The 5,918-nt window shown below is 45.2% G+C and overlaps 1 pseudogene; it reads right to left on the bottom strand.

The window, feature by feature from the left end:
• Positions 1-248: 248 nt before the first annotated feature.
• Positions 249-2,549, bottom strand: LOC122096414 (annotated as a pseudogene).
• Between the last annotated feature and the right edge of the window lie 3,369 nt (positions 2,550-5,918).

Here is a 5,918-nt window from a genome sequence, read left to right as displayed (position 1 = left end):
GTAAAAATATTGCAATCTAGGCAGCGAGATGAAAAGCAACAAACATGTTTTCAGAATAAGTAGTGATATTTATTCACCCAGCTTAAACCTGAAGACCAACTTGGTTAAATATCAGCGATGATGATACAGTATGGTATTCATTAGTCAAAATTGGCAGGTGAAAGAATTCCTTTGCCATATAAATAAGGTGGAGAAAAGGAACAGTTTACAATGTATGTAAGTTACTTCTAAACTACAAAGTCAAGAAGTTATTCCTGATTCTTTGGGAACATATGCTCATCCAGTTTGGCTATGAATTTTCCAATTTTTACTTTCACCAAAGATCATGGTGACTTTCTATTCCAAGAACTTTATCTGCACACACTTGAAATTCTTTCAAAAAGACAAACAGTAAACCTTCACCAAACTGGTTCTGAGTAGGTTCATTTTCTTCCCATTTAAATGTGTCATTTATGTTCTCAAAAATGATCAGAAGTTTAAGAATAACCTCTTTGTTCTCTTTCTTATTAAAGAGGGAACCCTCGGGCCCTGAGCAGTTCTCTAGTCATGGCTGGATTTTCAGCCAAATTCAAAATAAGTTTCAAAACCTGAAGTTTAGTTTCTTCATTTCCTGCTAAAATTAAGCGAAAAAAGTCTGAAATGGAATTAGCAAGTATGTGCTGATACTCATTAGTCACGGTCATATTTGTAAGCAATCTGAGTCCAGCCAACTGCACAGAGGAGTTCAAGAGAGATGTGATCATGTCATCACACACTTGATTCATGTATATCTTAAGCCTGCACTGATTTTCTGTATTTACACTCAAGTTATTTAGGATGATTAAAGCCTTTTCCTTAGCAATGGGATCCCAAGTATTAAGAATCTTTGCTACTATTGGGAGACCACCCAAATCATCAATAATATGTCTGTCAAATGCATAAGAAGCATTGTTATCAAGAGCAATTAAAGCTGCTTCAAGAATATAAGGTTTTTCAGACATCTCAACCAAAGTACTTTCTTTATTATTATTATTATTATTATTGTGAAAATACCATACAGAGGGGTTACAATTACATGGGCAAGATAATGAATACATTTCTTATCAAGCATTGTTGCCTCCTCCTTTGTTTCCCCATACCATCCCTTCCCCTCTCTGCCCCCTACCCCAACACCTCCCTACCACCACCCCAACCCCTACCTCACCAAAGTTGTAAAGTTCATTTTTCGACATAACAACTTGTACATCTCATTGTTGCAATCGGTCCACCTGTAGCCATATTTAAACGATTTGTTTTTCCCCTTCCCCTCCACAAATTATACCAACATCAAATACAGTGAAAGCAGGGCTTATACCTTAGGGGAGGCACATGCAAAGCAACAAAGAAATCATCTTATAAATATGTTGGAGACAATTGCAAGAAAGAAAAAAAAAACATTTGAACTCTTATCTTGGGGTTCATTTCGCCTAACATCAACTTGTCTGACAGCTTCTGTTTGTCTCAGACATATACTAGTTATTGCAAATAAGGGAAACCATGCGACCTATGTTTCTTTGCGCCTGGTTTACTTCACTTAATGTAAGTTTTTCCAAGTCTTTCCATTTCCTAACAAATGGGGCAATGTCATTCTTTCTGATGAAGGCATAAAATCCCCTTGTGTATATATACCACATTTTCTTGATCCATTCATCTACTGAGGGGCATCTGGGTTGGTTCCATATCTTAGCTATGGTAAATAATGCTGCAATAAACATACTTGTGCTGATAGCTTTAGTATGGTCTTGTTTGTGATCATTTGTGTAAATGCCCAAAAGTGGGATTGCTAGGTCACAGGGGAGCTCTATGTGGAGTCTTTTGAGGAACCTCCATACTGCTTTCCAAAGTGGTTGAACAAGTTTACACTCCCACCAACAATGCAGTAAGGTTCCCTTCTGTCCACATGTCCTCCAGCATCTGTTGTTATTAGAGTATTTGGTTCTAGCCATTCTAACTGGGCTGAGGTGGTATCTCAATGTTGTTTTGATTTGCATTTCTTTTATGTCTAGGGAGGTTGAGCATTTCTTCAGGGGTCTATTGGCCATCCTTCTTTCCTCTTCAGAGAAGTTTCTCTTTAAGTCTTTAGCCCACTTATTTATTGGGCAGTTGTTTCTTTGAGGATTTGTTGTTGGGGGATTTAATTTTTTGAGTTCCAGGTATATTCCAAACAAAGTACTTTCTGTAGCTCTTGAGGGGACAGAACAGTATCATCAGAATTAGGGGAAGCCCGTTTCTGGACAGCTCTTCAAGCTCTGTTAGCCCTGGCCTAGGGCTCTAGCTCTTGTCCCAGCCTCAGTCCCAATCTGGGCCCAAGAAGAGTACCACACCATGCTCTTGCTCTCATTGTTGTCATCATCCTCATTATACCTGGACCCGGAACAGTCTCCAGCATCATCCACATCCCCAAAGCCACCTTCAGACATTTTCTCCTTGCTTTGTTTTCTTCCCCAAGTCAGTCTATAGATATAGTAGCAGGCTCCAGCTCCAATCATTAGGCCTGCAGTCACCCAGCCTACTTTCCTGGCATAGCCCATGCAATTGTCCATGGCAAAAGCAGGGACCAAGGAAACAGAGTAATCACTCTGAGTGAGGGAAGAGGGTTGTGGGCCTGAGTGCAGGCTTGAGAAGAGTGATGTTCTTCAGCCACTTCAAGGTCACAATACTGATTCTGGAGACGGACCTAGAAATAAAGGAAGGAAATAGAGTTTGAATTTCTTTTCTCTTTGTAATGCTCCATGCAGAGATGCACAGAACACAGGAAAATGGTCATTGAACGTCAGATGGGAAATACAGATTGTTGACATCCCACCCCCTTTCCAGCCCTTCACAGACCACTCTCAGATTCTTTTGAGTTCTCAGTCACCTCAACTTCAGATGTCTCTAAGGAGTAGACCCTTGCACAAACCTCCTGGAGAGAGGCAGTGTGCCCTCCTTCCCTTCCAGGGAGGTGTGCCACGCCCAACAACCTTTCTTTTTTTGGAGGGGGGGAGGGTCCGGTCATGGGGCCTGAACTCTGGGCCTGGGCGCTGTCCCTCAGCAATTCAGCTCAAGGCTAGTGCTCTACCACTTGAGCCACAGCTCCACTTCAGGCTTTTTTCTTTTTGCTTATGTGGTATTGAGGAATCAAACCCAGGGCCTCAGGCATGCAAGGCAAGCGCTCTACCACTGAGCCACCTTCCCAGCCCCCAACAACCTTTCTAATTTGCAGAGACCAGAGCCAGAGATCAGAACACTAGATGGGTTGATATGTTTTTGCTGCTGTCCTAATTCCCCAAGGCAGTTGGCCAGATTTTTTTGACTGCTGTTTTGTTTTGTTTTTTTTTCTTGTTTTTTATCTCAATACCATCTAAAACATGCACAAACCTCCTCTCTCGCCTCCTCCCCCCCTTCATCCCTCAAATGGCGGTCCAGAAGGAAAATAAAGTAGGGTTAGGCAAGCCAGTCCAAACTACCGACGATTTCTAACCCCTCTCCCACTCCAGGCAGCCCCCATGCCCCACTAACCTCTGCTGATCCTGTGAAACTTCAGTCGGTGCCACCTGCTACAGAAGACCTACCGGATGACAGATGGAAAATATGGGGGACTAAGTGCTGTTGAGAGAAGAGGAATCTGAACAAAGTATCTGGTAGGTTTCTCTGCTGTCATTCCATCTTCTCCACCCTACTCCCCTTCGCGCGCGCGCGCGCGCGCGCGCGCGCGCGCGCGCACACACACACACACACACACACACACACACCACACCACACACACCACATCACACACAGCGCACACACACACACACCCCACACACACACAGCGCACACACCCCCCCACACACAGACCCCACACACAGCGCACACATACATACACACACCACACCCCCCCACACACACCACACACACAGCGCACACACACACATACACAGCGCACACATACACACACACCCCCCACACACACCCCACACACAGCGCATAAACACACACACACCCCACACACAGCGCACACATACACACACACAGCACACACACACACAGCACACACACAGCACACACATACACACACACCACACACACACACCACACACAGCGCATACACACACACCACACACACCACACACACACCCCACACAGCACACACACACAGCGCACACACACAGCGCACACATACATACACACAGCGCACACATACACACAGCGCACACATACACACACACCACACCACACCACACACACACACCACACATACACACACACACAGTGCACACATACACACACAGCGCACACATACACACACACACCACCCCACACACATACACACACACACCACCCCACACACAGCGTACACACACACACACACAGCGCGCACACACACACACCACACACACACACACACACACACACACACACACACACACCACACCATTTCGCCAGTCCAGGTAGTGCCAGAAACACATTGAGGCTCAGACCTGACTCTAGATTACTGTCTCTGGTTTTCACTCACTTCCACCCCCGCCCTTCCTAGGGCCCCCAGATGGTCTTCCCTCAAATCGACCTTCACTGATTCTGGTTAATCTTCTTCCCTTCTCTTGCTTGGCGTTGCAACCTATGGAAAAACTGGCCACCTGACAGAGGCTCGGACCCACTTTCCGCAGAGCCATGGTCAGGAAGACACCGCCACAGACAGAAGCTCGGGGAAGCAGCCACGACTCTGTACTTGGCGGGACGGACCCGTCCCCAGAGAACGAAACTCTTTCCTAATTCGAAGGTCTGACTGTCAAAGGCTTCCCACCCCTCTCACCCCTCTCCCACGTGTCACCCTGCATCCCCAACCTCATCTCCAGCCTCTCCCCACGGCACTGGCCTGGTGGACTGGGGGCCGACCCCCAGGCCACAAGTCCCTTTCCGGATTGAGGGCCTAATCTCCTCATTTCTGGACTCTTGCCTACATACCCGCTACTCACCGCTTCGAAGCATCGTAATGGGCTGCGGGCGGGACATATGTCTTACAAAGCAGATGGCAAGTGGGAGAAACCACCGAGGCTCCTTAGGACCTGAGATGGTCTCCGCCCTATGCCGTCCACCTTGGTGTCCTACACTTCATGGAATCTCCCAACCACTGACCTGCAGGGACCCGGGACAGTTTCCTTTTCCTCCTCCTTCCCTCTGCCCCAGGACCACCTGTCCTCAGGGCAAGAGGGAACTAGCGACGATTTTTTTTTTTTAATTTTAAAGAGCACAGTTTCAGTTCTGACAATCAGATTCTAAATATGGCCTCTGGGAAGGCCTGAGATATCAAGGGGAGCACAAATGTCAGTCAAGCAGAAGCCCATCAGAAGGCTGGCGTCTAGAGGGAGGCTATGGCCCTGCAAAGCTTTGGTTCTGAGTTCTCTACACAATCGATCCTATTTAGATGCCTTCCAGATGGCATATCCGTTGCCACTTATAGTAACTGTATATGTACATGTATGGTTCGATAATTAACATAAAATGTACATATAATAGTATGTATTAATATATTCTACAATGTAATATCAGGATAATTATCATAATAACTTTTCATCAATGTATGGCTCTGAATTACAAATGTGGAAACTATGTGAGGTTATTAAAAGTATCGAGGTACATCATATATGTGATAGTCTAATTGCTCTCCCCAATACCTGACAGACTCTCTCTCTACAAGCACACGCATGTCAGTATCTCACCATCCTAAATGTGGAACCGATTGCCAAAGAATGAGATTTATCCAGCCTCTGTTAGCTAGAAGGCTAGTACTTTAGTTCTAGTAAATGTCAAATGATCATATACACAGAAAACTTGGAAATTTGCTGCTTTAAAACACATGTTTTATATATTAATAATGTGGTCTAAATAACCATAGAATAGCACAGATCATTTCATAGAATTATTGTCATAAACTAGTA

Source organism: Dipodomys spectabilis, unplaced genomic scaffold (assembly GCF_019054845.1).
Source record: "Dipodomys spectabilis isolate Male_0828 unplaced genomic scaffold, ASM1905484v1 ptg000015l, whole genome shotgun sequence".
Lineage (NCBI taxonomy): Eukaryota > Metazoa > Chordata > Mammalia > Rodentia > Heteromyidae > Dipodomys > Dipodomys spectabilis.
The sequence above is the reverse complement of the archived record's forward strand: the minus strand, read 5'-3'. Positions and strand labels throughout refer to the sequence as shown.